At 44.6% G+C, this 25129-nt stretch overlaps 1 protein-coding gene across 7 annotated transcripts in view; it reads left to right on the top strand.

Moving 5' to 3' along the window:
• The window catches only part of LOC112250864 (CUGBP Elav-like family member 5), a 294695-nt gene that overhangs the window by 226663 nt on the left and 42903 nt on the right, over positions 1–25129 (top strand). The window lies entirely within an intron of this gene.

Below are 25129 nucleotides of genomic sequence, written 5' to 3'. Positions count from 1 at the left end.
ACAGGCGGCGGGAGGTAATTGGGTTCATTGTTCTCGCCACAGGATCTCCCGGATTGAAAGCTTCATTATCTGGATAACCATGAATGTAAATGAGGCACACTTATTCAGGCAGGATAATGGGAAAAAATTGATCATTGCCACAACCCCCCACCACCACCCCCCTTTTCCCAAGCACTGGCCCCCCAACTCTCTCTCTCGCGCGTGCGGAAGCACTTCAAAAAAATAAAAAGTTTAAAAAGTAAGCAGGCACTCAAACCCCCCTATTGTCAGTGTTGAGAATGAGTGTTGGGGTGTTTTTAAACAGGGTCTTCTTGTGTTTCAGTGTGGCTAGCTGTGTGTATAGGAAGTTGTACAGGCCTTCAGGGAAGACGGCGACTGCCGGTCGGCACTTGTTAAACTGTCATAGCTCTGCCTTACAGTACAGTATGTGACACTGCAGTGATGAGCTGCTAACCTCAGTGCGAATGTAAGCATATTCTGTTTGGGTAGATGCGGGTACGCCACTTCATCCTCTCTGTGATGCAGTGGCCTTCTTTCTCGGCTGCAGTGAGGAGTCAGTCAGTGGGCTTCCAGGACAACAATATGACTCATGTGCTGCTGTGGATTATTCATGTAGAACCAACGTGTTGGAGAGGTCATGCCTAGCTTGGGTAATTAGGTGGGGTTTGGGGAGCATTGAGAGAGCATTGTGAGATGCCTCCTGCTTCCTGACAGTGGGGTCAGTGTTGATGTGCCAGCAGGTTGGGCTCTGAGCCGGTCCAGCCATGCAACGGTTAAAAAAGGAGCTGCTTCTGAAAATAAACACGAGTACACAGCGGAGCAAGCCAATCTCAGATCCTCTGGCAAATCCATCAATTAGCTGCAGATGTGATCTGCATAGGAGATTACCGCAATTTAAGCATGTCGGGAAAACGGCCTAATCCGGTCCCTGATGGGCGCTCCAATTTTCAATTTGCTTTCCAACAGAGAGCATGGATGGGGAGAGGAGGAAGCACTGATATACTTAGAAGCACCTCATACCTCAAGGTTCACAAGTCACTTTTTCATTTCAAAGAGTTTTATCAGAACGATTACAGCTTTAAAAATACAAAAGCCTACCCCCTTACGACCAACGCAAACAAACAAACTCCAACGTGACTAACAAAAGCAAAGGCCTAAGCAGAGTGTTGGTTGGTCACCGAGTTGGCGGGGAGCGGTGTGAGCCGTGGTGACATGCAGGGCTGAGAGAGTCTGTCTCTGCCTGGGCTGTGGCGTCCCCATTCCCCATCCTCATCGCTGGCCTGTCAGATTGTGTTTACTCTCCTGAAGGACGTTTCGCCTCTAGAAGCCCGGGAATGAATGGAGAACTCATTTCTCCAACAGAGACGAGTCAATCACTCCACATTTCTCTTCTTGCACGATGACCTCTACCCAGCTGGCAGAACAATGGCACCCGGGGAAACCACAGATTAGTTTTACTTAAAGCAAGGACTCACCCATACTGTACGCTGCATGGCATGTCAATATTACTAAAACCATAGAGAAATTAGGAGAAGGAGACAGGGAAATATTTTTCTGTGAGGAGATATGTGAGTGCATGGTAAAAGATGATCTACACTGAACAAAAATATAAAACGCAACATTCAACAATTTCATTGATCAGTCAATTTAAATAAATTCATTAGGCCCTAATCTACGGATTTCATATGAATGGGAATATAGATATGCATCTGTTGGACACAGATACCTTTAAAAGAAAGGTAGGGGCATGGATCCAAAAAACAGTAAGTATCTGGTGTGACCACCATTTGCCTCATGCAGAGCGGTACATCTCCTTTGCATAGAGTTGATCAGATTGTTGATTCTGGCATGTGGAATGTTGTCCCACTTCAATGGCTGTGCAAAGTTGCTGGGTATTGGCGGGAACTGGAACCCTCTTTCGTACACGTCGATCCAGAACATCCCAAACATGCTCAATGGGTGACATGTCTGGTGAGAATGCGGGCCATGGAAGAACTGGGACATTTTTAGCTTCCAGGAACTGTGTACAGATCCTTGTGACACGGGACCTTGTATTATTATGCTGAAACATGAGGTGATGGCAGCGGATGAATGGCATGACAACGGGCCTCAGGATCTCATCACAATATCTTTGTGCATTCAAATTGCCATTGATAAAATGCAACAGTGTTCGTTGTCGGTAGATTATGCCTGCCCATACCTTAATCCCACCACCACTACGGGGTACTTGCACGGATATGACGCCAAACTGCAGTCAGGTCAAGACCTGGTGTGGATGACAAGAGCGCAGATGAGCTTCCCTGAGATGGTTTCTGACAGAAATTGCACAAAACCAGAAATTGTTTGGTTGTGCCATCGCACAGTTTAATCAGCAGTCCAGGTGGCTGGTCTCAGACGATCCCGCAGGTGAAGAAGCCGGATGTGAAGGTCCTGGGCTGGCGTGGTTACACGTGGTCTGCTGTTGTGATGCCGGTTGGACGTACTGCCAAACTCTCTAAAACGACGTTGGAGGCGGCTTATGGTAGAGAAATTAACATTCAACTCTCTGGCAACAGCTCTGGTGGCATTGCAATCTGTGGCATTGTGTTGTGTGACAAAACTGCACATTTTAGAATGGCCATTTACTGTCCCCTGCACAAGGTGCACCTATGTAATGAACATGCTGTTTAATCGGCTTCTTGATATGCCACACCTGTCAGGTGGATGGATTGTCTTGGCAAAGGAAAAAAGCTCACTAACAGGGATATAAACAAATTTGTGCACAAAATTTGAGAGAAATAAGCTTTTTGTGTGTATGGAAAACTTTGGGGATCAAGACTACATGTCGCATTTATATTTTTGTTCAGTGTAGTATTTGGTACATAACTACAGAAGCATATACTATGCTCTTTTATGGGAATGTTGGAAAGTAAGTTGTAGGTTTTCATGTCGTGACAATTCAACCGAAACCTTACATGATAAATGTGTTTGTTTGTTTGACATAAGAGAATAGATGTATAATTAACCTAGCTGGCTGCATAGTTAATGTCATGACTTGAGGTTGGCAGATGGCAGAAACAGTTAGGGATCTCATTAGACCAACCAAGCGGCCATGCTTCGTTTCGAAACCTTTCATTAAAGTTCCATGGCTGGATCACTATACCGCCCAATATTGGTCAAAGTCACGAGAGGGGAAAGAAGTGTTCAATGTTTGTCTCTGTGAGATGAAAGACAACTATTACACGATTAAATGAATGCATGAGTTTGATTTCAAGGCTAAATCAGGAGTAAGCCGGTGTGTGTGTGTTTGTGTGTGGGAGCAGGGTGTGTTTGTGAGAGTGTGATGAGTAAAGCATCCTTGCTGAGCATAGCGAACACGATTGTAATGGTCACAGAGCACATTTCGTACCATTTGCGTTGTAATTAGCAGATGTTTGTTCGGCACAAATGCACGGAAAAGGTTTGAGAATATGAAATACATTTCCAGCCATGCAAGGACATATCAACTGGCTGAGAGGTAGTGAGAAAGAGAGGGGGGAGAACGTTTGGAGGTGGGTTGGTGGGGATTTATTTATTTCATTTGTATTATCTTTAATGACACAAAAGCTAAAAGGGACCATAAACTAAACGGATGAGCAGCAAACTACAGTATGGCAGCCCCAAGTCAATATTCATGGTTTTATGGGTTTTTAAGAGAAATACAAATGAAATGTTATTTCTGGTTAAAAGTACATGGCTAATCATAGCAAGCGCTCTTATTATAAATGATGTACTCTGAGGCTTCGGAGTGCCTGGTTGGCAGCGGTCTCAAGATAAGAAATAGGGCTAGTGCCATCATGTTGTGGTAATTATGAGTGTTGGCTTGGTTTCTTATCTCCCCTTGGTGTCCTCTTTTCAGTGACATCTTCATTCTGTTTCTCTTCTCTCCAGTCCCTTCCATTTCCTTGTGCTGCCTAGTCATGACGAGAGTTAGTTGTTGACTAGCTTCTGAAAACCCACTGCTTCTTTCATGCAGTATTTCTACACGTCAAGACCAGACAGAAACACTTTCTCTGAAACCTAAAGTGAATACTAGGAAAGCACTATCAAATGCAAGAGAAGAAGTTTGATCCATCAAAGCAAAAAAACATGCTTTGGCGCCTTTTGGCCCCAGCCGACTTGGATTCAGCTTAGTTGTTGTGAGCATCACTGATCGACACCTAAGGAAAGCAATCGGCAGGTCTATTATGCACAGTGATTTTTCTATGGTAACCTCTGGTGATGAGCGAGCATGAAGGGAGGTCAGACTCCCATAGGAGACAGATACACAGGGAGTCTCTCTCCGATCCAGAGTGGAGCGAGAGTAAGACAAACTATTTAAAAGGGAGTAGCTGCCTCAGAACCACTTTAGCCTTGGGCGCAAAATACTTGAAAATAAGCTCCCAGTCTCTTTGATGTGGTTCACCAAATCTAAACGAATTTCAAGTACTTCTGCCTTTGAGTCAAGGACAAGTCTAAACTGTCTCATGGAGGAATGGATGGATGGAGCATGGAGGTGGGGATGGGTTAAGTAAAATCAAGAAATGTGATATTACGGTAATAGAACCATCTGAGAGAAATATACGTCTGGTACTGGAACCAACTGGAGTAATCTGCGGTGGTGTTTTTCACATGGATATCATCACAGTGTCTTACGTACAAAGGTTTGTTACTGCTTCTCCACTGATGACTGAACACTACTGTCACGCCCTGACCTTGGAGATTTTTATGTCTCTATTTTGGTTTGGTCAGGGTGGGATTTGGGTGGGCATTCTATGTTCCTTTTTCTATGTTTTTGTATATCTTTGTTTTGGCCGGGTATGGTTCTCAATCAGGGACAGCTGTCTATCGTTGTCTCTGATTGGGAACCATACTTTCCCACAGGGTTTTTGTGGGTAGTTATTTTCTGTTTTGTGTTTCTGCAACTGACCGGAATGTTTCAGTTTTCGTTCATTCTCTGTTATTTTTGTTATTTAGTGTTCAGTTGAAATAAAAGTATGAACACTGCGCTTTGGTCCTCACCTTCTTCAACAGACGATCGTTACCCACCACAAACGGACCAAGCAGCGTGGTAACGAGGAGCAGAGGGTTCAGGACTCCTGGACTTGGGAGGAGATATTGGACGGACAGGGACCCTGGAGATAGGCTGGGGAATATCGCCACCCTAAAGAAGAACTAGAGGCAGCTAAAGCTGAGAGGCGGCGATATGAGGAAAGGTAGCGCAGCAGGCACGAGTGGCAGCCCCAAAAATGTTTTTTGGCACACGGGGAGATTGGCGGAGTCAGGCGATAGACCTGAGCCAACTTCCCTTGCTTACCGGAAGCAGCGTGGTACTGGTCAGGCACCGTGTTATGCGTTGAAGCTCATAGCCCGGAGCGCTATATGCCAGCCGCCGCAAGTGCCAAGCGAGAGTGGGCATCCAGCCAGGGCGGATTGTGCCAGCTCAGCGTGTTTGGTCTCCCGTGCGCTGTATCTGTCCAGGGTTCCTGCGCCGGCTCTGCGTACGGTGTCTCCGGGGCGCTGGGAGGGTTCAGTTTGCCCTATGCCTGCGCTCTGCCTGTGCCGGGCGAAAGTGGGCATTGAGCCTAATGGAGAGGTGCGAGTGTTAAACACCAGATCTCCAGTGCTCCCCCACAGCCCGGTTCGACCTGTGCCTGCACTCTGGAGGAGCCGGGCTCAAGTGGGTATTCAGCCTGGAGGAGTGGTGCCAATGTTGCGCACCAGAGCTCCAGTGCTCCCCCACAGCCCTATTCATCCGGTGCCTCCTCCATGCACCGGGCCTCCTGTAGGTCTCCCCAGCCTGGTGGGCCCTGTGGCAGCCCCACGCACCAGGCTGTCTCTGCGTCTCCTCCCTCCAGAGGCGCCCTTCAGTCCGGAGCGTACAGAGGCGCCCTTCAGTCCGGGGCGTCCAGAGGCGCCCTTCGGTCCGGAGCGTCCAGAGGCGCCCTTCGGTCCGGAGCGTCCAGAGGCGCCCTTCGGTCCGGAGCCTCCAGAGGCGCCCTTCGTCTCCGGAGCTTCCAGAGGCGCCCTTCGGTCCGGAGCTTCCAGAGGCGCCCTTCGGTCCGGAGCTTCCAGAGGCGCCCTTCGGTCCGGAGCTTCCAGAGGCGCCCTTCGGTCTGGAGCTTCCAGTGGCACCCTCCAGTCCAGAGCTTCCAGCTGCGCCCTCCAGTCCGGGGCTCTCTACGAGGGTCCCCAGTCCAGGGTCGGCGGCGAGGGTCCGGGGTCTACGTCCCTCACCAGAGCCGCCACCGCAGAGAAATGCCCACCCAGACCCTCCCCTATAGGTTCAGGTTTTGCGGCCAGAGTCCGCACCTTGGGGGGGGGGGTACTGTCACGCCCTGACCTTAGAGCTTTTTATGTCTCTATTTTGGTTTGGTCAGGGTGTGATTTGGGTGGGCATTCTATGTTCCTTTTTCAATGTTTTTGTACTTCTTTGTTTTGGCCGGGTATGTTTCTCAATCAGGGACAGCTGTCTATCATTGTCTCTGATTGGGTACCATACTTAGGTAGCTTTTTCCCACAGGGTTTTTGTGGGTAGTTATTTTCTGTTTTGTGCTTCTGCACCTGACAGGACTGTTCCGGTTTTTGTTCATTCTCTCTGTTATTTTTGTTGTTTAGTGTTCAGTTGAAATATAAGTATGAACACTGACCACGCTGAGCTTTGGTCCACACCTTCTTCAACAGACGATCGTTACAACTAGTATCTTCTGCTTTCTCTAAAAGAGACGCTGCATCGTCGGCAGGCTTGCTCTGCTTAACAGGTCTAATGTGATGGTGGAAAAGTGTTCTGAAGCCAATTTGTGAGCGGTTTATAACATCTGCCTATTATGAGCAGAGTTATTTTCTTGCTTGTTTGGTGTGTTGTATGGGATATGTTGTGCATGGCAATCTGCTGTTGTTTCTGCTCTACAGTTATTTGTCACAACAGATAAGAGCTCCAGCAGCCCAGCCACTCATTACACCTCTCAGCGCTGAAAGGCAGGAAATGACTAACCGTGGGGGAACCGCCACTAAGATGTGCATACTCAAGTGCTGGAGGCAAAGTGTATCAGCACATGGAATGATAAGGGTCTGAGGCAGAAAAACAACTTCATTATCCAGGTTTGACTGAATCTATAAATCTTCAAATCTGGCCAGATTCTAGGAACAACATTTATATGTAGATAGATATCCGTCATGAAGAGTGGTACAGTAGAAAGCCTCTTCCCAGTATAGGCAGTGGACATGTGACAAGAGGAGAGGTTTGTGCAATCTCAAACTGGCTGTGGATACGCTAGGAAGCCATACTGCTGAAAATCTTAAGGAGCTGAGTGGCACCACAATCTGAAAAGCCCACAATTTTGAAATAGGATGGTTACTAAACTGCTGTAACCGTGGCTTTTCAAGTCTCTGTGTGCTTCAAAAAGGAACTCCAAATGGAAATAAAAAATAACATTTCACAATCCCCCGGACCTTGAATGCTTTCTCTTTTTTTCTTCCAGAGAGACGGAGAAAAGTAAATTTGGAGACTTTCACGCTTCAAAAGTTCTTTGGCCTTTTCTGTTCTGTGACTAGCGTGTCACTACCCCCTCCCTCCGGCCCGCGCTCCATTTTCTTCCTCAGACACTTTGGAAGCAGAGGTCTCTTGACTTTGACCGCAGCACAGACAACAGATGGTTGAAAGCCTTGTTTGAAGATAAGTAGAGAGGAGCCATAATCCATATTTTGACAGGAACAGACAAGCTTAAGAGCAGGCTTCTTTCTGCCCCAGCATTCCAAAAGGCAGGTTGTTTGATGACTGCCCCTGGCCCTTTATAGATTTACACGTTAAGGTTAAAGGTCAGGCATTGCTAGTGGACACCTTGTCTGCTATCAAACGGTAGCATTTCTTACCCTTACTTTCCCTGTCACCATTTCTGATGTTGCTCATTATTTACCATACATTGACAGTATATGATATAAAGTAGGCTATGTTCTGTAGTGTGTATAAATAGTATACACCAGTGTAAACTATATACTCGAGTGTAAACGTTGTTAGTAGTATGAATATGGAGTGAATGTGTTGGTATCCACATCAAAGCAGATGTACTGTAGCTGCCTCATGGCCGTTATTTTCTCTTCATCTCAACATATCAAATGAGTTTGAAGTGATAAGGATACATATGGGGCAGCACATGAAAGTGACGTGTGAAAAAAAATAACAGGATAGAAATGAATAAATTAATTGATGGAACAGTGGATCAATGTTAGAGAGCGTAACTGCTGTCAAAAAATATCAGAGCTCCTCTCAATAATTTAAAAAACGTGTACTTTTATCTGTTCCTTCTGGTGAAAAACATTGACGTTTCAGTCCTTGAGCACCGCCCTAGCAGCGCTTTGCCTCAACCCCGTAGGAAGTGCCCGTGTCTGGGTCTCCCCTCTGATTCGCTGGCGCTGCGGGTTGGGAGGTGATGCTGTAGCAGGGCTAGAGGGTAGGGCCTTTGTCAGCGGATGCCATGGAGACAGCCATCCTTCTCTCTCTCTCTCCTCTCTTCTATCACTCCATCCCTTTGAACTCCAAAGTGGGAATGAGTAGTACTGTAGGGTCCCAGCCCCTATTCTCCCAGTCTCCTTTTCTAAGGCAATCTTACACAGTGCAGGCTCCTCCTATATTAAGTAACACTACTGATCAAGGGTTTAATTTACGCCTGAAGAGGATGTGTGTGTCACGATCAGACGCGGCAGATTGGTGCCTCGACATCCCCGGTGATGGATAGGCGTTTGCCTTAAAAAACGGGCTGTCATCCCCGGATCCAGAATCCTTTACCCCTGGTTGCATTGATTTCCTCTAGTTACTGCAGGTCAGTGGAAGGAAATTGAATTGGAAATGGTAGGAAATAGGGGTCTATTATTTCTTTTCTGGTGGCATTTATTTTTCTCTCCCTTCGTCGCATTTCAACAGACAGCAGAGAAACTAATGGGAATAGCAGTTACTGTCAAGACACACTTAAATGACTGCTGTGACCTTGGCTTTTCCAATAACCTCGTCCTCCAATGCAAAAGGTTACATTCACCCCTGTGGTTTTAGAGCATATCGTTATGCATTTATGAAAGCCTCTTTACCCCCTCCTGTGATCATGGGGTGACTAGTACTTCTACAGAGAGAACCAACATTAGATCATATGTTGCTGGATATCTTGCAGAGGGACATATTTTACATCAGGGATCGGTGTGAGGTATTAGTTTAATAGATGGGTGAGGGTGTGTGTGTGCGTGTGAAGGGCAGAAGGGTATGTGAGGGGCGGCTATGCATCCAGGGCACAGCGTACATGTTTTTTTGGCATGAAAGTTTCATGATAGGTTTTCCCCTGTCTTGTCTTTTGGTAGTATGGCATACACACACACACACACACACACACACACACACACACACACACACACACACACACACACACACACACACATATATATATATATATATATATATATATATATATATATATATATATATATATATATATATATATATATATATGATTGAGACCTGGATAAATGGCTGCCATAACTGCTTTAATATTTCCAATATGATCTTAAATTAATGACCTAGAATAATTGTTCTAAAAAATGGAAGTTGTAGAATTAATACACCATGAAAATGATGTGTTCTGAATCCAAGTCCTGATATGAGTGTTGTTATTTTCTGGGATTAAACTGGCACATTCTTCCTCTACTCCCATGGGTTGCTGGATTAACCAGTAAAGCATTTTATGAGTTAATTACAACGCACAGAAATGCTTGTTAAGTGCTGAACAAATAAAAATAGCTTTGTTTAAAAAAATATATATTGTCAGGCCCAGTTCAGTTGTATTTTTTCATTAAAAAATGTGTATACAATTTTTTATAAAATATTATTAACTGAATGTTTGAAATATGCATTGTTGTGTCTGAGAATTATTGTCAGCAGTCTAGGAATGTCACATTCATATTTTATTCAACACTGTGAGTCACACATAGAGGTCATCCTGACATAATTAATAAGGAATAGAAATTAAAGATGAGTTTTTTTTTAGCTCAATTCTCTTTGTAATAAGCAATGAGGGTAAAATATTAATGTCTTCATAGCTTTTGAAATAATCTTCTTAGGAGCTAAAAATCTGCAGTGTCAAATGTATACTATAAAATACAAACAAAAACACTTACACTAGGAAAACTATGTTATTACAACCAACCAGCTGAGACTGTTTCCCATGACTACATGCTTCATTACTAGATAAAAACAGGAGGCCCCTATGAATCCAACTGTGACATGGCTTCACTACTGCAGATTGTTGTTACGGGCACCCTTGTGAAGTACATATCCTTCTACTCTATTCTCGGTTTCTCATTGTCAAAGACACATTCGTTTTTACAGCATGTTGCGCAAGGCCCGGGTACTGTAGTAACATAGCAACAGTAACTATGGGAATGGGACCCCACGGAGAGGTCAAAGCGAAGGCCTCAACTAGCTCCTCTTTGTGCCAGGACTCATACAGTAGGCTACATTCAAATAATCAAGCTGAAAACCTCTGTAATTGCAGTATGACGTACAAACGACAAATAGTTCTGCTCTTTTGGAGCAGTATTTAGCTTGACCGATGCAATACACTAATATACTGATACTGTCTTTATGCCTTATGTAAGGCTGTTTGATCAAATAGATTCTGATGTGAAAAGGATAACCGATTCATTACAGTATGTAGAGATGGTCATTTGAAATGGATTATTACTAAGTGAAAGTCCCAATGTAGATTGGATCTGAGCCTTCAATTAAATAATAAAATGTTGGTTTTATGATACACTTCTCTAATGTTGAACTCAATGTTGCAATACACATACAGTGCCTTCAGAAAGTATTCATACCCTTTGACTTATTCCACATTTTGTTGTACTACACACAATACCCCATAATGACAAAGTGAAAACATGTTTTTAGACATTTTTGCAAATGTATTGAAAATGAAATACAGAAATATCTAATTTACACAAGTATTAACACCCCTGAGTCTATACATGTTAGATTCACCAATGGCAGCGATTACAGCTGTGAGTCTTTCTTGGTAAGTCTCGAAGAGCTTTCCACACCTGGATTGTACAATATTTGGCCATTATTCTTTTCTAAATTATTCAAGCTCTGTCAAATTGGTTGTTGATTATTGCTAGACAACCATTTTCAAGTATTGCCATAGATTTTCAAGCAGATTTAAAACTGTAATTCGGCTACACAGGAACTTTCACTTTTTGGTAAGCAACTCCAGTGTAGATTTGGGATTGTGTTTTAGGTTATTGTCCTGCTGAAAGGTGAATTCATCTCCCGGTGTCTGGTAGAAAGCAGACTAAACCAGGTTTTCCTCTAGGATTTTGCCTGTGCTTAGCTCCATTACATTTTTTATATCCTGAAAAACTCCCTAGTCCTTAATGATTACAAGTATACTCATAACATGATGCAGCCACCACAATGCTTGAAAATATGGAGAGTGGTACTCGGTAATGTGTTGTATTGGATTTGCCGAAAACATACAGTACCTTCAGAAAGTATTCACTGTAACACTTTGTATTCTGGACAAAAAGTACATTTCTTTGCCACATTTTTTTGTAGCATTATTTTATTTTAGTGCCTTGTTGCAAACAGGATGCATGTTTTGAAATATTTTGATTCTGTACAGGCTTCCTTATTTTCACTGTCAATTAGGCAGTGGTCTAAAGTAATTAACAAAAAATACTTAAGTCGTTTTTGGGGGTATCTGTACTTTACTATTTATATTTTTGACAACTTTTACTTCACTACATTCCTTAAGAAAATAATGTACTTTTTACCTGACATCCAAAAGTACTCGTTACATTTTGAATGCTTAGCAAGACAAGAAAATGGTCCAATTCACGCACTTATCAAGAGAATATCCCTGGTCATCCCTACTGCCTCTGATCTGAAGGACTCACTAAACACAAATGCTTAGTTCGGAAATGATGTCAGCACATTGTAGTGTACCCCTGGCTATCCATAAATTAACTAATTAAATTGTGCCGTCTGGTTTCCTTAATTAATGTAAGCAATTTGAACTTATTTATACTTGTACTTTTACTACTTAAGTATATTTTTTGCAATTGCATTTACTTTTGATACTTATGTATATTTAAAAACCAAATACTTTGACTTTTACTCATGTAGTATTTTACTGGGTAACTTCCACTTTTACTTGAGTTTCTATTAAGGTATCTTTACTTTTACTCAAGTATGACAATTGGGTACTTTTTCCACCACTGTAATTAGGTTAGTATTGTGGCGTAACTACAATGCTGTTGATCCATCCTCAGCTTTCTCCCATCACAGCCATTCAACTCTGTAACGGTTTAAAGTCACCATTGGCCTCATGGTGAAATCCCTAAGTGTTTTTTTCCCTCTCCGGCAACTGAGTTAGGAAGGACATCTGTATCTTTGTAGTGACTTCGTATACACCATCCAAAGTTTAATGAATAACTTCAGCATACTCAAAGGGATATTCAATGCCTGCTTTTTTTTTTAGCCATCTACCAATAGGTGCCCTTCTTTGAATTCACTGCTCCACTGAGGGACCATACATATTATTGTATGTGTGGGGTAGAGAGATGTGGTAGTCATTAAAAAATCATGTTAAACACTATTATTGCACACAAAGTTAGTCCATGCAACTTCTTATGTGACTTGTTAAGCAAATGCTTATTCCTGAACTTATTTTGGATTGCCATAACAAAGGGGTTGAATACTTATTGACTCAAAACATTTCAGCATTTCGTTTTAAATTTGTTAAAAAAAACTTTAAAAAACGTAATTCCACTTTGACATTATGGGGTATTGTGTGTAGGCCAGTGACAAAACATCTCAAGTTAATCCATTTTAAATTCTGGCTGTAACAGAACAAAATGTGGAAAAAGTCAAGGGTTTTGAATACTGTCTGAAGACACTGAATCTCTTTGCACTGAAGTGATGCATGAAAAGAAACACTGAAAAGAGAAGGTCGGCACACTGTATATTGGCCCACATCGACACCTGTGGGCATTTAAACATTTTCACACTAGCTACTGTCACAAGAAACAGTAGTGGCGATACGATGCTCAACAGCAAGCCTGTTTTCACATATTCCTCATATGCTGTACTGTATATACACTCCGTCCATACACTCTGTACACTCCAGTTTCTCACACACACACACACACACACACACACACACACACACACACACACACACACACACACACACACACACACACACACACACACACACACACACACACACACACACACACACACACCTAACTGAAGAGCTACAGCCTCCCTCATTTCTACTACCCCCTCTTTCCAACATCTCTCCTCTCCCTCCCCCACCCCCTTTTCTCTTGCTCTCTTCCCACTTCCCCTCCCCTCCTCTCCTCTCCTCTCTCTACCCCTCACCATATCCCTTCCGCTCCCTCCCCCACCTATACCCACCATCCCCCTCCCTATGTGTATTTGATAGAAGGCTGGAGTCTCCACAATGCCAGCTCTCCAGGGACCCTCAATTGAAAAGTGTGTACAATAACTAATGAGCAACCGAGCGACTGCCCTTTTGAAATGATGAATTGACTAAACTCATTTCAGATAATCCTTCACATTACTGAGCCACACTGACACCACCAATGGATATTTGAAATACAGACATTTCAATACAGACCCCAACCTTGTGAAAGAGGTGGCATGGTGAATAACCGCTGACAGTGCTCTGTGGAAGATTACAAGTATTTTCTACTGCTCTTCTTGAGCATGTCCACACACACACACACACACACACACACACACACACACACACACACACACACACACACACACACACACACACACACACACACACACACACACACACACACACACACACACACAGGGTATGCCCCAGCATGCACAAACACACAAACAGTGATGGATTCATTTGAAAAAGGCCAGGGTTAAGTCTGCTGGGCATGGGCTCATAAAAGTTCATACTTCTAAGAGGTTTACATTTTTTTTAATCCTACTTCTGTGTTGATGCATAACATTTCCCCTCCAAAGCTGCATAATGTGTTCCGTCAACACTGTCCTCTGCTGTAGATTACGGTGTCAGGCTGTTGTGGAAGTGGAAAAGGACAGCTTGTTGTTGTCTGTAATATGAAAAATCAGCTTGATGTAGCTGAACCAAAAGCACAGAGGGAGCGGACAAAAACAACCAAGATAGAACAGAGCTGAAGCCCAGGTGTCTGTCTGTCAGATACTGCGTTGGCAGACAAAGTCAAAGCTAAATCCTAAATCACCTGAAACGTTTGCTGAGCGAGTTGCTACACTAAACAGGGAAAGTTCAGCCTTCTAATGAATCCAGTCTACTGCAGGTGTCTAATTACTAGAGTTTCCTTATCATTACATCATCTTTACAGTATGATTAAGGAGCAGGCCTCCAGGTCTGGGAGAGAATGGAGCAGAATATCAGCTCTTTGATTAACTCCACAGCCCAACTATAGAGATACCCTACAGGTTCTCTCAATCAATCAACCAAACTTAATATATTCATCAGGCCAGCTTTTCCCGTCATTCTAAGATGAAACCCCTCTAATTAGGGAGTGGTAGAGAAGAGAGTGAGATGTGTAAAGTATTATCCTGGATTGGAGGGAAAATCGAGAGAGGCTTCACAGCGGAGAGAAGAGAGGAAGAAGGGAAGAGGGGGGGGGGGCTGTTGTCAGAAAATGTCAGTCAGCGATGCAGGAAAGACAGCGGGAGAGGATCTGTGGGAGCTTCCTGTTAGACAACCGTGTGGAGGTCCCCTCTTCCATGCATTTTTCATCACATTGTGGCTTTGTTATACTATTTAGCTTTTCAAGTTCCTTATGGTGGGTGCTGACATGACACTTCTCTCTCTCCTCCCTCGCATACAAAGCCCACTGGGGCCCAGAGTACTGGAGCAGGTCTGGGTGCGTTCAGGGTGTCGCGCACGCTCGCTCGCCTCACACCACCAATTCCCATATGCCTGGGCCAAGAGAGTGCACAGAAGATGCAATTTAGTTCTGTCTTGGAACCAAATGGCAGAGAGAAGCTGGAGAGGATGGGCTGGCTTAGTTCTTCTGAGCTGAGATTCAAATCTCATTTTGTTTTGGCCCTGAGAGACTGACTGGGTGAGATCACTGGATCCAAAAGATCAGAGAGAATGAAAATGCTTGTCGTTCATCGGCGTTACAGCAAATTCAAAGTGACCAACAAAGTGAATGGAAATGACTGAATGTTTTGTGGTTATGATTAACCTGACAGATACACAATCACACAATGTTATATTGAGACAAATACGGCAAATTTGGTTGACATATTCTGCATGTACAGTCGTACTTGAGACAGTTCTATATACATGGTTAAGTGGTTGTGTCGACAGCATACTAAATGCTTTACACACAGGTCGGTATCTGTGCACACGTGAACACTAGAGGACGGTATGTTATGACAACCAACCAAATGTAATCAAACCAATACAGGGGGTAGAATAGCAAGGCTGAAACGTCAGTGACAGCCGATTAACAATTCCACCCGTCCCTTTTGATATTTTGCTCGATGTATAGATAGTTATTTCATTAGATATTGAGCAAAACATCCTGGAAATGAAAACAAATGGGGCTGTCAAGACAGTGTTCGGGGCGGGGGGAGCAGGGGAGGGGAGAGGAAGGATGTGCAGGCCAACCCTCTGCCTCTCCCTCAAATCCATGTTTAATAAGGGGGGGGGGGGGCTGTGGAGCAGCCAGTTTCCCCTTCATAATTGTAGTAGTGAGAGGCCTTGGCATGGGAGTTAGCAGTGTAGCACTCAGGATCAAACACTTGATGTACGGTAAAAATTGGTTTTATTGTGAACAAGACCTGTGATCTTGTTCAATGTTAAATGTCATTACAGTGTAGGTCTTGTTCTGTTGTTATTCATGTGGTTGACTGGAACGTATTAGCGAGATTAGCTAGCCCGGTTTAGCTCCTGATGGGTGCTGAGTGACCTTGCAGCCTAATTGAAGTCTACATCACCCATACGTGTGTGGAGAGAGCAGCTTGGCTGTCAAAGTGAATGACAGGGCTGCGCTCCCTGCCGCAGTCACATTAACACCGCCGAGGAGTTGCATACGAAGCAACAACACGTCCAGAGACGTGAAAACTTCCAGCTGTATCACATTGTTTCGTAACGCTCCTACGGAATCAATTCCAGTTAATGTGCAATTGCAAAAAGATCTGGATGATATGCTTTAAGGCTTATGTATTTATTTATACATTTGTAGCTTTACCTTATACAGCAATTTGTGCTCTCCTAACTGTTTACACAGCAGTTTTGGAGAGTAAAGGTACAGTAGGATACAGCCAGCCAGGCAGCAGGCATGCTAACCCACCCTCTCTGAGATTACTGAATGAATATGGATTAGGGAATACATCCTAAAAGGGAGCTGATGTACAGCGTATATGTCATATCTAAATCCACCTTCGCCAAGGTCTCCACGGGGCTCTGGGGTTACGGTCGCTGAACCCTGTCTGCCCACCGTACTCCCACACAGGGTGGGGATGATTGACATGCCGGGTGGCCTATAAGCTTCTTTCATCCATTGCCAGCAAAGTCATCTGCCAGCTCAGTCCTCTCCTCTCCCACACAAAGCTGCACAGGGATATAACTTATTCCCGTACATCCTCACTTCTCTGCCATGGCCCCGCTCTATCTGCTCAGCTTGCTCCTTTTCATTTTTCTTCCTTTGTCTCTCCCTATCTTTCTCATTATCTCTCGACTTGTCTGTATTTCGCTCCCTGTCTTGGATCATAGAGCCTTTGTACCAAAGTCTGTGTATGTCTTGGTTTAATGCGGTTGCCTGAGGTGAGAGGAGCAGCTCGCTCCCAGACGAGATAGGGGCTGGGTTTTGTCTTCCCCTTTAATGCAGATAGGGAGGGAAGGATATCACATGTATAATGCCTGTTTGCTTTGGCTCTTTAATGAAGTTTGTTGTCTCTTGCTGTAGTCAATTTAGTCCTTCGTGGGAGAAAAAAAAAGTTATTTGCTCGGGGGAAACCACTGCATGAAGGTAAGTCATCAGAGAGACCCAGAGAAAGGAAGAGAGAGTAAAGAAAAGAGAGAACAAGCAGGTTCAGAAGGAGTAGAAGGTGAGAGTGAGAGATTGGGGTGTGGGGAGGAGGAGGCAGGGAGGAGGGGGTGTTGGTGGTTGGTGGTAGAGAGGGAGTATCCAGCATTACTCTCAACAATCACTGTCAGTTGACCGATGAGAAAAGAATTAAGAAACAGCCTGGAACCGTGTAAAATACTGCCAAACGTAGGGCCTGATACTGTACACCATTGTTTTGCCTGGATGTAATAGAAAAAAAGGGGAAAATCCATATCATAACTGATGCCAGAAAGCCCTTCCAATGGCATTATGAAGGCAGACAATATAAATAGCACTGCAATATTGTAAATGTTTATATACAGTACCTATTGACGTAGCACAGCAGGTCCAGGATTTATGAGCACCGCCGTAATACATTGAAGCCAACACAAGACACTGAGTAATATTTCACGTTTGTTATCATATTGAGTGTACATTTGCTCAGACATATATGGTGGAGATAAAATATTTTAAGCAATTTCTCGTTTTATTCTTTTCCTCCTTGACTGCAATTTGAGGTGCGGGCGGGCGGGGGGGACGTGGGTAGGCTGGGCTCTAACACACAGGCACCCCAGAGGTTTTATATGGCGCACTCAGGCAGGCTGGAAGCCGTGGCTGGCTAGTAATTGTATGCTCAAGGCTCCCAGCCGAACCATCCAGTCTCAGTGCTGAATCCCCCAGCAGCACATTACAGCCATTTGATCCAGTTGATAAATCAACTCAGTGGAGGGCTGAGGAGAGACCACTAGATAACATACATCAGCTCCTGTCTCTACTAGCAGCACAGAAACAATATCTGATCACTGTTCTAATCGCCCGTCTGTAATCCAACTGCAAAATGGGGAAATATGCTGTATGGGCTGCTCAAAGCCTGTCCCCCTGTGTGATTTATGCACTCGGTCTGATCTTTGCCTCTGCGGCAAAACGCTGTATAGGGATGATGATGGTGCCACAGTTACCACAGCCTCCCACACTCACTGAAGTGTTTGTTTGGAGAAAGGTTTTGGGAGCCTCTCTTCATGTTTGTGCGCGTGTGTGTGTGTGTGTATCTGTGCGTGCATGCACCCCTGTGTGTGTGGTGGCGAGTGCGTGCGTGCGTGCGTGCACGCGCCTGTGTGTTTCCATGCGCCCACCGATATGTGTGTAGGTGTAAATGGGTTAGGTGCGTTAAAGTGGTTGGGGACAGGGTTTTAGTTTGCTCAGTAAACGGGGCCAGTGTTAAAGCACTGAGGCCTAATCCTTCCCAGGGGACTGTTTAGTGAAGGATGTAGTGCAGCACAGTGCCGGCTGCTATCAAGGTCCTGCAAACACAGCCTCCCCATTTCATACGGATGGTTTATATAGATCCCACCTTGCCACACAACCAATCAGCAGCCTTGACACTCTCATGGTGAAACTGTGACAAAACCAAGCTTGCGTCACCGCCCACCTCGTCTCTTTATCGTCCCAAATAAAGGGAAAGGAAGGATCACATTTGAATGTAATCTTCTTCAACAGTGCATGGGATTTAGATATTCAACGGAAATCAATGGGTTTTTGTGTAATATTATTTGTTCTCCGTTGAGAATATGTTTCTTGGGAACATCATAGAGAGGTTTGAAAGGTAGTAATTATGCAGTAGATTGGCCATAGTGTAAATAGCTTCTTTCTTTTTTTTAGAAGGTTCGGGTCATTGCCTCAAAAAGACAACTTTAGATAAGTTCAACTGGAGCATTGCCAAATAAACAAATAACAGACACAACTTTTGAAAGACAAAGACTCCACAGAACTGGGTTAATGTAGAGAACAGTACACAAGAGTTCTCAGAAGTTGTTCCAGCACTGTGGCACAATATGTTGTCACCCTCCCATCCTTCCCTCACTACGTGACAAACACAACACAGAGGACATAAGAGAGAGTCATTATTCAGGATTTCATCTGGCAGTGTTCATTCAACACAGCAGTGGTGCCAAGACTGGGCCCAGACCCCCACTCTCCTCTGGTACCCCTGAACACCCAGGCAGCCAGGCAGGGAGGCAGAGAGGAACACAGGCCCAACCCAGAGAGGCCTAGCCTCCACAACAGCCCGCCTGTCTCATTAATGCAACACAGCTCTAGATTCATATACATGTATGTAATACATTGGATTAAATACCACTGGCTAAGCACTATGCTCTCCTAGGGTTAATTAATTTCTTCGATTCCGTCTGTTTTTATGGTTGAACACATGCTGACACAGTTATTGTGTGGCATCCTCGCTGAACAACTATAATGGGCTGTGGAAGCAATGGTGTTTGGTATTCCAACCGCAAATGTTGTGATTCTCTATGGCTTGATGGGCGAGTGTGATAAAATACAGTGGAGCCTACAGTAACCCCCCTCCCCTATCTCTTATCTGCTTCCCCAAATGAGAAAACCTGGATGGTTTCTTAGGGCCCACTTTCTGGCTGGATGGGATCTCATTTGGTTTAATATATTTATCCATTCATTATAGTTTCATTTTTATCGGGCGGCTAATATTGTTAATAATTTGTCCTTATCTGTGTGGCTGACAGGCAAATTTACACTCCAACTCAGCAGGCAGATAGAGGAATGACCCCCACTCCCCTTCTCTCCTCTTCTACCTCCTCTCCTTCCGCTCCTCCTCTCCCCCGCTTATCCTCTCCAAACTCCAATGAAACATGACTGACAGGCCACTGTATAAGTAGTTGTCATAGTAACCCACCCATCTCTCTGACGAGCTTTCTCCGTAACACATACAGTACTGTCTCTTCACTGTTTCTCTCTCAGCATCTCTCTCTCTCTCTCTCTCTCTCTCTCACACACACACACACACACACACACACACACACACACACACACACACACAAAGTGGAAACAGAGGAAGTGAACATGATTCAGTACCGCCCTCATTACAAACCTCTCTCTCTCTCTTTATTTCATCCATCCTGGCTTATCGAGGGCTGCAGGTTCTTATGCAAGCCAACATGGGCCTGGACATTTTTACCATACCCCTCGTGAGGACTTTCTCCTGGAGCTTGCAGCAGTGCCAAAACCCTGAAACTCATCCTATCACTATTCACTGGAAGTCTTCTTATCCATTCCACTGTCAAAACCCCAAGCAGCTATAGCCCTAGGAATGTAATCAGCAGACACACTGTAAGACATCTCCAACATAGTAGACCTGACTGCAAAATCTCTAATGTATGCAAGATGGGAACCTTGAAACGTTCAATGGGAATATGCAGTATGCACAGCTACAAGAAAATCATAGTAATATACTGTATCTGAAGACTGGAGCATGATTAATGATTCATGGTTTTATCAGTGCTGCAAATAAGTCATTGGATTACAATTACAATGAATTGGGCGAGGAGATTAAATCATACTTTTCAGATAAACCAAATGTTAATTTGAATTTGATTTCAAATTCATATGAAAACACACTTATTGATTATAAATCTCAGATGGGCCCAGTAACCTTCAGGATATAGAACCAGGCGGTACATTCCCCAATCATTATACCATGCTTTAATTTCCAATGCAACAAACCGTTGCTTATCAGCTCAGGCCAGATTCAACACGATGGGTGTAACTTGTTGTGGATGTTTACGAGGAGCTGTCGCTGTAACACGTCGCGTTCCGCATCTAAATGACTAGTTGGGATACTGTGAGATGCAAATGTAGATCTTTTTGATCTCTCTCCTATTGATTATGCAGAGGTATAGGAACTGTGTTGGTGGATTATGTGTAAGAGCTGTATTGGTTTAGTGGTAGGTTACAGTATAAATGGGCTGCAGGTGAATCTGGTCTCCGCTGTGTTCATGGTCATGTGGACGACCAGTTAATGGGGTAAAAACAACAGCCTTAATAGTTATTTGTGGAGCGGCAGTAACCAGTAGCTGTGTGTTCCTGGCACCCCACTGTGAGACGGCACTAATCCACAAAGCTGCATTAACAGCCAGTCGATACAGTTTTTTTTTAAAGTCCTAAGCACTGGGACATTTCATTTTACCCCCAAAATTCTCCCCAATTTCGTGATATCCAAATTGGTAGTTACCATCTTGTCTCATCGCTGCAACTCACCAATGGGCTCGGGAGAGGCGGAGGTCGAGACATGCGTCCTCCGAAACATGACCCGCCAAGCCGCACTGCTTTTTAACACACTGCTCACTTAATGCCCGATGTCCACCGGATGTACAAGGTGTTTGGTTTTGCAAGGTGTCTAGGCCGCATTTTCCATACACACGTGCTTCGCTTTTCAACTAGCTAAAAGCAGGCTAGTTGGAGTCTATGTGTGTACTTCCGTTGGTACAACCGCATGCTAAAGCTACGCACAAGAACGCACCACAGCCTAGTGCGGCACCCCCACGTAGAGTTGCGGACTGCTCCACTGACAGTGAATGGCTTCCACTGGAATGCACTTGACACATCTGGTGGACATGTGGCTTAATCCGGAAGCCAGCCGCACCATTCTACTTTCAGGCGCATGGCCCACCACAAGGAGTCGCTAGAGCACGATGAGCCAAGGAAAGCCCCACGGCCACACCCTCCCTCAACCCGGAATGGCACTGGGCCAATTGTGCGCCACCCTATCGGGCTCTCTGTAACGGCCGGCTGTGACACAGCCTGGGATTGAACCCCAGGCTGTAGTGGAGCCTCGGCACTGAGATGTAATGCCTTAGACCAATGTGCCACTCGGGAGGCCGGCTGGAGAGATTTTTAAACAGCAACATTATCACTGCCTCTTATTTAAAGATTTAACAACAGCATCTCAGAGAGCCTATCATTAATCAGGGCTTTCCCTAAAGTGGTGAATAATTTATAACTGTGTGACAGCGTGAGTGTGCACGTGTGTGTGTGTGTGTGTGTGTGTGATGTGCGTACATGTGAGTTCATAGCCTACTGTAGATAAACAAGATAATGTTCCTCACTGTGTGTTGTAGCTAGATGAACAACAGCTCGAGTCCCAAGGTGCCGTTTTACTCCAGAGCATCATGGCTGGGAGAATAGGTCTGCCAGATGATGTATTTTCATGCGTTGTCAGGTTGTTTTTGAAGCCCACTCACTCAGGAGTAGAACATGCTCTCTCCATCTCTCAGCAGGACCTGAAGAACTTGTGCCAACTCTAAATGCACTGGCACTGGACTCATTCATATTCCATCACATTACTTATGCCAGTCTCTGAATCTCCACATGAGGACAATCCAGTGGAATTTGTGATGGAGTACAGTGAAAAGCTAAAAGCCCACAATAGGACTCCAATTGTTAGCGGGCCTTTTGTTGCCCTCTGTAAACCAACCAATGTTACACAAGGACCTTATCTGATATATAGGTCTGTTCCTGACGTGCTCTGAGTCCAATAAATATTATTCTAGTCAGCTCTAGGTGATTTCCCAGTGAGCAATTTATCAGCGATGGCACAGTTGCAATGTCGTATTTTAAGACGTGCCACAGGAGGTCTGTTCATGGCATAAACGGCATAGTGCGGAACATATGAAATTCATATAGGTCAGCTGCATACATTAATCCTGCCTTGTCACATCCCCATCATCCATAGAGGGTGGGTTGCTGTAAGAGTTATAGGCCTGGAAGTTATCAGGGCGCCATGGAGGAGAGGGGCAAGGCAAAGGTGTGTGTGTGTGTGTGTGTGTGTGTGTGTGTGTGTGTGTGTGTGTGTGTGTGTGTGTGTGTGTGTGTGTGTGTGTACTTGTGGATGTGTTGAGGGAGTGGGTGCATAGATTTGAATCCCCCCACAAACTCCCCCACCTCCAAATTCAAATTCCCCCCAAGCAAGGTGAAGGAGCATCTTGGCCTTTTATTTTCCAGTTCAGGGCTTTCTCTTTTGCAGATAAATGCTCTCCAATCCACCATGACAGATGTCACATTGAATCGCTTCCATTTTGATACATACCCTCTGATCCTGCCACTAACAATAAAGAGTGCAGTACGACGGCCACTCCTCCCTAGACAGCACACGTTCTGACACTGTTGATTATTTTAAAGGTGCGTCATTGGCCAAGCTGAGTGAGGGAGTCAGCCGGGGCCCTGGCTGTGGCAGAGAACGTGGCAGCTGATGCTGCAAGGGCCTCGGCTGGCTGCTGGAGGAAGAACCTGGATATCAGTGGGTCCTGCCTTGGTCAGGGAACGCCACAGCACAACAACACACAGTCTGAGTCTGTCTCTCATGGCCAGAAAGGTCACCCTGACACACTGCATTACCACAGACTGGGAATGATGTTGAACTCCAAAGCCCAGAGTCTGGCCCTGGATTCCTCTTCTGTCTTTGTTTGCCTTTGTTACATAGGTGCACTAGAAGTTATAGAAAATCTGTAAAGGGGATGTTGGGAGTGGTGTTGCTGCCAGTTGGACTCAGTGAGCATAGCATTAATCATAGGAGCAGAATCTCAGTAAACACTGCATGTCAGGTCAAGGTAAAGACCAAGTCCCCCTGCATTTAAAACGGCCTAAGGTTGATGTCTGCTCCTCCATGGAAATCTAATTAGGATAATACAAACATCCCCAGAAATATCTGTCAGTTTAAGCTAGAGATGTTTTTGCATTGGATGCGTCTCAATCCACCGCATCCCCCTACTTCTGCATCTGTGGTGAAAGGTGACAGAGCTAGAGTGGTGTTTGTCAGACCACGAGACATCTGTGGTGAAAGGTGACAGAGCTAGAGTGGTGTTTGTCAGACCACGAGACATCTGTGGTGAAAGGTGACAGAGCTAGAGTGGTGTTTGTCAGACCACGGGATATCTGCGGTGAAAGGTGACAGAACTAGAGTGGTGTTTGTCAGACCACGAGACATCTGCGGTGAAAGGTGACAGAGCTAGAGTGGTGTTTGTCAGACCACGAGACATCTGCGGTGAAAGGTGACAGAGCTAGAGTGGCGTTTGTCAGACCACGAGACATCTGCGGTGAAAGGTGACAGAGCTAGAGTGGTGTTTGTCAGAACATTAGACGTTCCGAAAATCGGTCTTCTCACAAAATGGTCTAAACGGTTTGACCCCTCTATGGAAAGATGAGACGCTCTTCTGAAGTCGGTACAGCCGACCTGCCAACCTCTGTCCGAACACTGTAGCTACACACTAATATGACACCTTTGTGCAAAGGTGAGACTCTCATGCACACTTCCGTCAGTTGTTTCGCTCTAGGATGCCCACAGGCCTCACAAGACTCGTCTGAAGGTCCCCTGGTATCAATTCAAATGAATTATGGAAGTATACAGTATATGGAGACTGTATAGTGCCAGAAATAAGGGGTTAAATATATGCTGAAAATATATAATTTTATCTCTCAGATATAGGACAGACACTTTAAAGCAAACTTCCTTTTGACCATCTGTTGTTTCATGTAGTTAATCTGTTTATCAACGCATTTGTATGGGCTAATAACAGTAGGGCCAAAAAAATGCAATATCTAATACTTTAAAATTATTTTGGGGGGATACTTCAAGGGGTCTTAAAATTTTAACGTGCCATTGTTCATTAAAGAGCTCTGGAATATTGCAGCAATTAAGTATTTGAGGCAGAGAAATATGGAGATTGAGAAACAAATAGCCTGTATTCACTAATATTGTAAGTCAGCAGTATAGCAGGCAGAAGCAGGACCTATAGAAGAACTGGCTGGAGCTCCTGGTGTATCTGAAGGACCAACTCTGTTTCATCAGCCTGCTGCTTCCTCCCTCCATTCCCCCAGGGTAGGGTCATGGCCGTTCTCTGACAGAACCCCAGGCCTACCCTGGGCCTAAATATGTGTGCAAACCCAATTATCGTCAAAATTAAAATGAGCAGACTTGGCACAGGAACAATACACTGTGACTCAACTCACAGAGCTAAATGGGGCAGACAAATACATTGCCCCATCTTCATTTGCCACTGAGCACAGTGAGCAGACCCTACATCGGGATAGCTAGGGTAATGACATTTTTCTTGTAATGCTCATTTAGACTGGTCGCATTGAAAGGTCAGAGATTTAATGTAACCCTTAATTTGCTTATCTCTTTGTTCCA

The sequence above is a fragment of the Oncorhynchus tshawytscha genome, linkage group LG05, assembly GCF_018296145.1.
Source record: "Oncorhynchus tshawytscha isolate Ot180627B linkage group LG05, Otsh_v2.0, whole genome shotgun sequence".
Taxonomy (NCBI): domain Eukaryota; kingdom Metazoa; phylum Chordata; class Actinopteri; order Salmoniformes; family Salmonidae; genus Oncorhynchus; species Oncorhynchus tshawytscha.
Note: the sequence above shows the minus strand (reverse complement) of the source record. Positions and strands in the feature narration are given on the sequence as shown.